Genomic DNA, 12,613 nt, shown 5'->3' on the forward strand with positions numbered 1-12,613 from the left:
AGCTTGCAAACCTCTCAGTAAATGAAAAACTGTGATAAGCATCTAAAAGGAAAGATCTTCAAGAAATAGATGAGAACAGTCATGGTAAAATCCATTTTTACATCACTAAAAAAAATAAAAACTTGCATTTCACCTTGAAATTAATACATTTTACATGAAGACCTAAGTGGAATAGTTAGCAAGGTGTGAATTTATTATTAAAAATCAGGAATGTTTTACATTTACCTGGATTTTTATGCATACTGTTTTCTAACAACTTGGTTTCTACAAAAGAGCACCATGTACAAATGAGCACATCTTGATTTGAGAAGAGTCTTCTTTCATCTAGTGTTCTCTGTATAAAGTAATTCAGAAACATGTCTACATCGTAGCTTTAGGAAATCATCAAGGCTTATTAGACACTTAAGTTCACTAGCCAAATCTGTTTTAAAAGTGATCTATAAAGGATAATATTTTAGACCTAGTTTTCTTTTTCACATTAAATACAAATCTAGAATAAGTACATGCATTGGCTGAATGGTTAACATACAAATATGGAACCATGTATTTTTATTTTTCTGAAATCAGCACTAGAGCATCTTCTCAACCCATATGCTTACCTGTTTATTCCCAACTCATTTTTGTGATATTTTGGCATCTGAAATGGAACCTGTAACAATCAACTTTCTACTTACTGTGGCTAACAAGCCAGAATAGCAAACGACTATGAAACACTCCTACACTATGGCTAGTAAAGAAACGGAAAGGGCAAAGGCTCTGTTACCTCCTGTGAAATTACAGCACAGCACAATTAATCCCAATTTGCATGCAAGATTTACAGAGAAATACTGTACTTACAGAAATAACTATAAAGAGATGGTGACATTGTACCCAATTAGCTGTATCCAATTTATTATCCAATTATTGTCCCATATTAATGGGGAATTTCATCAATCTGTTTAAAACATCTTGGGCAACTTACAATCTGTTGTGTTAAAGAGAGATCTTCTTTCATCGTGCTCAATTGCATCTAAGCATTAACATGCACTGAACACTACTAGAATACTCTCCAAGATTTTTTATTTATTGTTTTCTTCATGTAAATAACTGTGGTATTTGCCACATATGTAATGGAAACTTACAGATGGGATCACTGTCTGCAGAAAACATTCTCCAGTAGGATGCATTTAACTCATCGGAAGTTCAAGAATGCATTTTAGTTTTATTGTATAAATTAAAGGGAAATACAGTCCCTAATTAATTCGGCTAGGAATACATGAAAACCAATCTGAATTGTCTTTCCAAAAATCTTTCCATTCTTCAATTGTTTTCCCTGAAAATTCTCTGATCTTTATGATAAGAACACAAATGAGAAGTCCCTCAGATCTTAAGAAAATGCAATAAAAATAATGCCAAGAAAGGCAACAAGAAAGAGACGAAGAGAAAATACGTTAGAAGAGAAAATAAAAACAGTTGAACTCTAAATACTGGGGTGCGAAGCTGGGGCTATAAAGAAATAGTGGACTGCAAGAAATACTGGACATCCAAATGTAGGTTTCAGATAGCATTTTATGTTTGCAGAATACTACTCACTGCAAAGCAGTGTCCTCCAGAGAAGATTCCTCAATATTCAAACAAAATCATCTGAAAACAATTTCAATGTCAAAACAAGCTCAGATTCACCGTTTAAGTACTGAATTTAACTGTACATCTAACCTCTACTTCAAGCAGCAACTGACTGTTCTAATTTTCCATCAATAACAAAGACAACTTATAAGTATGCAGTCACATACTGTAAAGACAATGCTCTTTTATCTTCATGCTAGCAGATTATAATAGCTACCAGTTCAAATGAAAATGGTATCCAAATTTAAGTTATGCAGAGACACACAAAGCATACATCAAAACCTCATCAGCTAACTTTTTTGCTCTGTCTGAAGATAATTACTAGGCAGGCAAACAATTTTAAGGACCAGATGTTTGGATTCCTTTTATTAATTTCTCATCATACTGTACATAACTGGAAAGAATTCTAAACACAAAATTTAAGTCAGTTAAAGTTTCAGCAATCAACAACTTCATAATCATTGCTATATCTGTTACGGAAACAAAGCTGTAACTTTACTTACTCAAAAGGGATGAAAGTGATAGTTTACATAAATTCCTATCAATTATGGAATGCATTTCAACTCTGGAGGTTTTGTGATGACCATATCTTTTTTGGTAGCTACACAAGATTTTGTCTGGTTTTCCATGAAAATTAAGCATATGTGGTTGCACACTACTTGCCTATCCGCCCTGTTCTAATTACTTTTAAATCCATGGAGCAACCACATCTAAATTAGAGGAGAAACACATTAAAAAGTTTTTTTTTGTTTGTTTGTTTGTTTTTTTACAATTTTTACGGAGACAGACAGTAAATAGAAGGACATTCAGGTTACTGTCCATCTGAAGGAAACGTGTACAATTTTCATTCATTTGCACTTTGTTTAGTAAGCAGCTGCTGGCCAATCAGGTGATGCATGTACCCAGCACATCAGCTAAATTACTTGTCAACTCCAATAGTGCATGCACAGCTCCAGGTATAAACCGTTTTCTGCTTAGTGTAAGCATTAGAGGACAGAAAGGCATGAGAAGCACAGAAAACAGGAGAAACAAGGCTCTGCTAAACCAAGTAGTATTTTCTAATTACATAATGAGGTATTCATGGCTCAAAATAAATATTCTTGTACATAATTTACCTGGTTTGGGGAGTTTGGGGTAGGTTTTTCTTGGAGGAGGGGAGAGGAGATAAATTTTTAAGTAACACAGCTCTGATATTGTCATGGCTCTGGTTCTCTCAGAAAGCAACCACGCACAACACTTGGAATAGATTGGACTTCTTGCTAATGACAAGCTTGCAGATGCTGCTCAGCAAACCTCAGAATTAGACACAAGTTGTATGATTCACCCTACAGATACTTACATACTTTAAATTCAATCAATATGAAAATCATTACAGTAAGGCAATTCCAGCAAAGTTTCCTGAAAACAGTAATGTTGATCTGACAAAGCTGGAAAAGACATTTGAAATTGCAAAACTGGTGATCTGCCACATATATACTTTTTCGCACAGTTATCAACTGTGGTATGACTTTTCTGTTTCAAGTTTTCAAACCTACTTGCACTTAAGACTGCTAAATTGCAAATGGGCATTCCTGTCCTGCATCATGCCACCAACTATAATATAACTTCTGGTCTAAAATATCTAATCAAAAATTAATCTTCAAGAGGGGGTAATGGGTGCCATCAATTGATTTAAAAATATAGCTCCTCCAGTGTGCAATGTTTCCTAATACTCAGCTTTTCAGACACACACCTCTCTTCAGATTCTGCCAGCTATTAACCATTAGATTTAATAATAATCCTCATTACCGCTGCTAATGCAGTTTAAACAAATGTAAAAAGCTTCAGATTATCTTTCACTTCAAAAACCTAAGATGTCAAATGCAAACTTGTAGACCTTGCTGAAAGCTGACAATATGCATGCAAAAAAAGCAGTTAATCTCTTTTCCAATAAATAAATAAACATATTCCTGTTGTCTCCATTTGTGAGAAACAGATGACATACTCAGTTCAGAGTGTGACAGCAATAACAAGCTCTTTAACTGTCACTCTTCTAAGAAGACCTAAGATTCTTAAGTGATTTCTAATGCAGATAGAAGGGCTCAGGGAACACAGAACACAAATCTATCGCAAACTAGGCTTCACAAAACAGCATGTAATTATCGTGTTCTAATTAGATGCTGAAAGACATACAACTGTCCACAATTAGTTCTTATTCCTGAAATGTTTTAGAGAACATTACAACTAAGAAATAAGTTTGAAAAGACCACAACTTGCCAAAAAATGCAAAAGTAATGCTAGGTATCCTAGCATTATCCATTATATGATCTGCATTATATGTACTGAAAACTGAAAAATTTATATTGTATAATCCTCGGAATTAATTTTAAACAGTCAATACCTTATGAACATAATTCATTACAATACTAGTAACTAATTAGTTACTAGTAATTAGCTAGTCTAGTAACAAAACTAGACAACTAGTAGTTTTAATAAACTAGCCATTAACTTGTACATATAAGGGAAATAAAAGAAGAGTATATTACATAGTTTAAAGAATCATAACATTTTTCAGTTAGCACTAGCTTCTCTTTAATAACACATTATTCCATGAGCAAGGAAAAAATACAGGATAGGTTTCATGAAGTTTAAAACTAAAAATGATTCTCAGCAGAAAAACAGACATTGTTGAAAACTATACAAGTCTAAGAACCTTGGAGGGGGAAGGTATAAAAAAAAAAAAAAAAAAGAGGAATTCAGTATTTTACATTACAATGAACATAAAATTGGGAGAATATAGCCAATGCTTGTGACAATCTGTGCAGTAGTCCCATTTTCACAGATAAATTACACATCTGAGGCTGGATGTCTTGGCACTGTGATACTAATGCATGCAGAACGTGATTACTTTTTCCTATATTGTTTACTAAACCTGCTAATTAAACTAGAGAGCCTCACCCAAGCATCAAACCCACAGATTAACTGAGATGGAAAGCAGTCAATTTACTTCTTCAACTAAGCAGGTGCAGAAATAAGGGAAAATAAATTTCCACTTCTCATTAGCTCAGATATTCTGTTCAATCCTGAGTGCTAAATCTCAGTAATTTTGACAACTGAGAGACGCAACATGTGGAAACAGACTCATCTAAAGGAACTTCCAGTACGAAAACCCCTTCCTTCAAAGAAGGAAAGAAGTGCTTTACATTTGCGAATACCTTTAACCATAGTAGTTATCCCTCTTCCTCAACCTGATGTCCGTGCCCCTGTCCCTTTTCTTATGTGTCCCTTGCCTTATTTTGCTCATTTGCACATAAAGGTATCTTTTTGGTTTAAGATTTTGGTGGTGGTAGCTTTTGTTTGATTGGTTGGTTGTTTTTCCCCCCCTCTCAGAGCTGAACTGGAGTTGGATGGGAAAGGGCTTGTTTACTTCTTTCTAGCTGGAGTTACTCTATGCTGACTCACTTTGTGGCTGGAAAAAATCCACTGAGAGCACAGAAGGAGTACCAAGCCAGAAGCAATGACAAGACAAAGCTGCCCCCTTTTAGCAGCAGCTTGCACTCAACCTTAAACACCATCATTCATCCCAAAGATTTCACAAATGCCCATTTCATCAATAGTGACTGAACTATATGGCAGTCAGCATTTCCTACCCAAAGAACACCACTACTGCATGGTTTGACAGATTTTGAAATATGAGGTCATTTAAAAGACTTGGACCTCCTCCTCTCTACTCAGATTATATCAACAATTTGAAAATTCAAATAAGATAGATCTATTTAACCATATACAAGGAAAGCATGATAATGCTAGTTTGAACAGTGATTTCTGATAAACAGCTTAGTATCACTTTACCTATTGTTCTCAAGTCAAAAGTGTCCGCAGAAGTGACTGAAGGGATCCATCAGTGAACAATAAAGGCACAAAAACCCACTGTAGCACAAGCTACTGAAGTGTTCTGAAGTGATCAAGAACTCTGCAGCTTTCACTGATACATTTTGTCATCTTTAGTTTTGTGTGTATGACCATAGCGCTTTGAACTGCATACACCTCATGAGCTACATTTATTTAGTTTTCATTTCACATTATGGACAGCATGCAGGGAATTAATCTGTTACCAGCAAGATCTCTGCATTTATTGAGGCATCTGGGAAGAATATTCAGAACAACAAAAGGATGTGATGAAAGGATGGAATCACAGTTCAGTAACTTGAATGATATCCTGGTAAAATGGAATTGTATTTCTTCCTCCGACACAGATTTTATGTGATATTTACCAAGTCATTTAAACCTAATGTTTCACAACTGACCACTAAATGCATCTGCAGACATCTAATCTGAAGCACCTGCTGTCCAACAAGCAGAAAAGCAGAATCTCTAAATTGCAACAGAAACCATCCTCAGTAACAGCTGAGTTATCAGTAAATAAAGAGTCAGATATGAAATACCAGAATACACTCAACTCTAGGCAGGCACTATTAAAAAATACCATTAACGCTAATATTGAACCATCTTTTGATGATTTATAGAAAAATAAGGCCATATTATTTTCTCTTTTTTACAAGATAAATTAAGTAAAGCCTTCAAAGACATCAGATAAACGATACACATCTTGTAAAAAAATAATAAAAAAAAGTTTGTATCACAGAATAGTTCTTCTGCAATAAATTAAGTGACATAAGCAATAAAGCTGTATTTCCAAGTATTCAAAGTAATTACTTTCCATCTTGTAACTGCACATGACAGAGACCATGTAAAAACTGTATATAATAATTAAAAGTGCCATAACATGTACAAGGGGAATGAATAAAAATCCTTTCATGGCATGTCTCAGATGTGAACCCACCCCATCCAACCTGTACCACACTCCTTGCTCTTTTCATCAGGTTAAAATCTTTAGTATAGGTTAAATGAGATAGGAATGAGAGGCTATTATCATCTTCACAGTTCACCGCACCACAAAAGACAAATTTAACACCTTGCTTTCACTGTGATCTGCTAACAGCAGTACAAAGGGTAACTATTCCTGGGTCTAAAAAAAATTTCCTGTAGAGGTTACTGATTTTCCCCCCACACCCAGCCTTATCTCCATTTCTTTTTCCCTCCTTTCAAAATTTGACTCTTTTGACACTCTAGACTTCACCAGGCCTCTGCCTTCCCTTAGTTCTTCAATCACATGTCCCAAGCCAGACCCTTTTGTTCCCTCATACAGTTGCATTTATTTTTTATACCGTTTTCCCTGAACTACTCTTGCTTCATGGCTGTTTCCCACATTGTTTCCCCATCCCCTCTTCATTTCATGGCTCACTCCCATCCCACAGTAGCTAAGACTGACCTTCCCAATTTCCTAAATTCTGGCAGTGTTCTTCTACTCCTCATTATCTTGGTTCAGCATGAGATTTTTGAGAACATCAGCAAGAAGAGTTACTTTGTCCCTTGGTTGTAATACACACTTCTAGTATAATTTATAAGTAATGAGAAACAACTGCGGGGAATTAAAAAACAATTCCTTCAGTCGGGGTTTCCAGAGGTAATAATAGCTACTGCGTTTCAGACCAATGATCCATCTAAAAAAGGCTTTTATCCCTAAGCAAATGCCTAAGAACGGGTAAGAATAGGAAGTAATATATATACATGCTTATTCTACTACATTCTTTACCTTCAATTATTTTCAGCTGAGAGAATTTCTTGAACTTTCTTGTACTTCTGTGAACTTTTTCCTATGCTAACACAATTCTTTTTGACACAGAGGAACCCAAAGTGCCACATAATACATAATGCCACATTTCCTGAACTTAAATACTTTACCTTGCGTTCTCCCTTCCCTGGCCCCATTTTGCTGCTTTCAAGCTATGGGCCTGGAAGGCTGACTGCTGCACAGGAAGAGAGGAAGGAACCTCACCTCTTCCATGGAGTGGTATTCAGAACTCAATCCCTATCACATGATCTGTCACTGGGAGGCAGAAAGACCACCCAGCATGGAGTAAGTTAAAGCTTGGTGATTCTAATTGCCAATGGTGTATTCCCGCTCCCAGGACAATATTTACTGAATTCATCTGTCTGCCTGAAATAAAAACTTTTGAGAACACACAGAATAGTTTCTGAAAAGCCATTTCACAGAGATTACTAAAGAGTACTCCTAACAACACTATTACCTCTCACCAAGCCTTAAGGTTTCATGCTAAAAGTCACAAGGATTTAAGCATTAGAAGATCACTTTTTTTTTCCCCTGGCATCATGAAATACCTCTTCTCTCAAACAGCTCAGTATTTTGGTGAAATTCAGAGTTTTGAAATAGATATCTGGCATAAAAGACTAGAAACAACTCTATTATCACTAGGAAAATAATATGCAACTTAAAACAAGAATAATTATTTAAAGTGCCAGGCACAATTAAATATAAATGCCATAGCTTGTATAAACTATAAAGCACTGAGAAAATTAAAGTACCAGTTTCCAAAACACTTAAATTGCTGATGAAAGCAATCTCAGCAGCAAGAAGGAAGTGAACCAATTACACTGCCCAGAATTAAAGGGATGAATAGTTTTATGACAGCCACCACTGACACTAAGATATAAACCTCACTGCCTGCTATGACTTGAGTTTGAGAAGGAACTCATTAAATGAAAGACAAGATTAAACTGGATAAAAATGTGTTCTACAGAGGGCAACTCTGTATTTTAAAAAGGTTACATGAGAAAATTCCTTTTTCCTTAAGATTATGTTGTGTATTTCAAGAAAGGCATTAAATTAGTCTAGCTAGGTTGATTCTAAAGCAGAAGTGAAGGCACAGTAAAGAATTCATTTCAATGCTATTTTAATACAATTTATTTAGTTTTGGTTTACCAAAGAATGTAAGAATGCATTTATATTTGCAAATATACCTCATAACTGGCAAAGGGTATTTACATACTCTGTGCCATTCTTAAACATTTCTGAAAATAAACTATGAACATATTTTGGTATATTCAGACCTAGTGCAGACACAAACAGAATCCTGAATCATCACTTAAAACCCTCCCACAGACACTGTATCTAAGGCTTTTGCTTGCTTTAGACCAGAGGAAAGAAAATAAAAAAGCAGTGCCAAGCAGTATGCTAATACAGTACTAGCTTCTAGAACTGAATTCTCCTGATAATACTGTTACTCTGATTTCAATGGGTAGAAAAGTAAGTGGAAAAAAGGTGCAATTGTGATTTACTTTATGCAAACAGTTGCGTTGATCTCACTGGGACTATTTTATGAGCACGTACGTGTACAGCTGTTTATACAACCACTGTAAATAAGAGTTCTACAATCATGCTTAAAGCACTTCCCTGTACTTTTGCAGAAGCATTGTTCAGAGATGTGGTAGTAAGCTGAAGCATTCACCAAAAGCAAAAGGAAGGAATCATCAATAGAAGAGATGCAGGTTAACTATCCAATTTTGATAGTACCATTATAAATGCTCTGTAATTACATGCAATAAAGTCCACTTTAGAGATGGCTTGGATAGTGTGAAAGAACAGTACTAAATTTTATTTGCAGCAAATTAGGCCCTGGACTGTTCATATTTTGACAGTATTTTGCACGGTCAGAATTTAAAATACATCAAATGTTCTGTGCTATAGCTTTCAGAGGCACAGAAAAACTCAGCCTGGCTAAAAAGGAGCAGTGAGCAACATAATACTTATCATACTCATCAGTATTGTACTATCATAGTGCTGAGCAATACAAGCATCCACTGAATTGCATTGCTAGTGAATTAACTAGACGAGCAAACACAGCAGGTATGCCAGCCACTACAAACAAAACATATGTAAACCTGCACAAAATTAGAGTTTACTAGATGACATCTGACCTGGCATATTAAAGGGAATTATAAAAAGCATATAAAAACAACAAAATTTTATTCCCAAGGCTTTTTCATCAAAAACAATGAAAAACTGTGTAGTGTCACTGCATGCATTGGTAGATTTTATCACCTACAATAGCCCACACCCTAAGTGGCTCCCTCTTTGCATTTAAGAGAGGGATCACTTCTGCCAGTAGGACTCACTACCACTCAAATTGTCTTAAAAAAAAAAAAATAAATAAAAACATGCAAAACCCTATTCTTGCATTTTTGTGTTGAAGTACAATTTTCTGTCCCTCTTGGGATGGGCACGCCATCTCTTACCAATCAGGATAAGTCAGCTTTTTTTTTTTTTTTTTTTTTTTTTTTAATATAATCAGAATTAAATATAGTAATTTTGGAAAGTTTGCAAAAGGCTATCCATTCAGAAAAAAAACATAAAAGTGCATTCAAATTATCTGCGTATCACTATACTATCATCTGTATTACAGATGAACATGTCTGTCATGTAATTCATCTTCCAGTAATTTTATCTCAGTATTTATAAAACCACTACTACAGGGAAACAAAATGCTGTTTGTACATACAAAGCACAGCATAATGTTTCTTTTGATAAAGATGTCTTAAAAATTCAAAACAAGCCATCATCAGCTTGACTGAAACATATTTTTTCTAAAATCAAAAATACAGTAAGACGACAAAGAGTGGATCTGGTTAAGGATAACTAGCCTCAAAGCACCAAGACACAGCTTTGATAACCTTCTTCTCCCACCTAGTGGCAAGAAGCAAAAAAACCAAGGTCTTTGGGAGTTCAATTGTAAGATGTTTCCAGATACCAACTCTATAAAAATTCACACACATGACAAGGAGAGCTAAGTCACATAGATTTGTGGCTTTCATGTTTAAGTTCTTAAGTATTAGGCATACCATACAAGGAGTTTAGAAATACACTTAAAAGATAAAATTATTGAAACAAGTCAAAGTTCTCTTTACGGGTATATTTATCATTCACCAAGCTCAGTATTTGTTTGCCAGGTCCTTCAGTCTGATCGTTTCCTAAGTAAGAGGTTGTAACTATCTAACTCTGCATTCAGATTCTATTGCTCAAGTATTTAGTAAGATCTGGAGGAAAAAAAAATATTACAGTAAGACTGCTTAACATTTCATTACATTTAGTAAATCAAATGGCATGGATAATATAAACCATCTAAGACAATTCCATTGCCCTATAAACAGCAGTATTCTTGTCTAAGAAAGTCTAAGAAGTTTGTAAGTTTCTACTGAATTATCTTACCACAATGAAAAAAAAACCAAGCCCATTAGTCTTGAACACTGTGTAAGTGTAGTCCCACATTTTTTTTCAAGGTTCAGATCAGTTTGCTCTTACACTCCACACTTAAGTTACCACAGCCAAAAAGCTTCTCATATCTGATGCTTTCACCAGTGATAAATAACATTTACCATCCTTGCCAATATTTTAGCGAGTATTGTTACAGATCACTGCTGCCTGCTAGTACGCCACAAGCAGCAATTCACTTAGACGTTTTTTTTAAGTGTCCTTAATCACACTGGCAAAGCTGTAAAACACGCAGTACAACGTTACTCTTTTAACAATACTATTTATAAATACACACATAGAACAAAACTTGTTGCTTGCTTGAGAAAATCAACCAACAAACCAAAAAGCACTGTTTCTTAACTGGAATGCTAGGTTTAGAAATACAGCCTGGATGTGTCTTGCACTCTGAACAACACCCAGGAAGCATTGTTTCAGTGAAGTCACATAGGTTGTATCAGTGTAATACAACCAATGAGTAGACGCAGTCCCACAGAAGTCCAAGACCTCGTTTTACTTAGTTTTCAAACCAACACAAAAAAAAACTTACTGTAATTACTAATATAACGCTTTATACGTACATACCAACTTCAAAAGTATTGTTTGAAAAGAATATGCAAGTCAAGAAAAATAAGTTGCCTCAGATAACAGCAGCCAAGTTACATACACAATTACCTACACAACCATTGCACTTACCTTCCTAGGAAGTGGATTATAGTCAGAACCAAGGCAAAACATTTTGGTAACTGTCCACTACCCCTACCTTCTTCACCTACAGATTTTAACTTACAATGCCCAGAAATGTTTTATCAGAAAGTCTCATTATCAACAAAGCAAACTTTAAAATTGCACTGCAACATCCAAGTAATGTGTGCTTTGTCTTGAACTACTATTAAAAAGGAGATATTTCTTTTTTTTTCTTACAAACAGCAAGACAAACAAAACACAGTTCCTTGTGCTTATTTTATATAAACATTCCTTTTCCTAAGCTTCTTACCTCAAACTAACACCAGCATATAACCTGCGAAATCTAGGCTCACCTCTGTAACCCCTTAAGTTCTACACACATTACCTATTTCCTAATTAAAGTCTAAAGGCAAGAGCCTGCACATACTACAGCTAAAGTTAACCATGCACCAACTTCTTCAAGGTTTGGGTGCTACAAATACAGGATAAGGGCTATGAGATGTTCTCTTTTTGCTCAATTTGGAGAAGCTGTAGTGAAGAATTGCCTCCAGCTGTTCATATCCACACACCTTGCAAAACACCTGTATCACTTGAGATTCTGCTCCTCTGCCTGGTTCAGCTAAAATTTGCTATTGGATTTAAAACTTTTGGTAGTGAAGTAGATGGGGATAACACTGCCAGAAAGGCAAGAAGGTAGCAATACCCCAACAGCCTAGTTTCCTTAGAAATTCTGGCTAAATACATCAAAACACATATTTTAACTTAAAATTGTCATGACATCATTTTCACATGTGAAACTGTCACATTTGAGAAGTTTATCTAAAGTCTTTGCAGAGCTAAAACAACAAAATCAAACACCATGCAGCCAAGTAGGCATTCCCCATTTCTAAAATAATAAAATTCCTGAATCTTAGACTCAGTATGCCACAGGATGTAACGAGCACAAAGCCAAACATTACCCACAGGAAATACATCAGACAGGTTGATTTCTTTTAAGAAACTGATGACTCAAAAGTGCTCACACAGCTGAAGTGTTTAAATCAATTTCAAAGTGAAATGGATTTGTGGATGGAGTACTTGCATAATCTATGCTTTCCATCATGCAGCTCTCCCTTTTAGCAAATTCATAGAATACATACAGTAGACCTAGTGTGACAATTTAGAATTTATCTG

Source organism: Netta rufina, assembly GCF_964035555.1.
Source record: "Netta rufina genome assembly, chromosome: 4".
NCBI classification, from domain to species: Eukaryota; Metazoa; Chordata; class Aves; order Anseriformes; family Anatidae; genus Netta; species Netta rufina.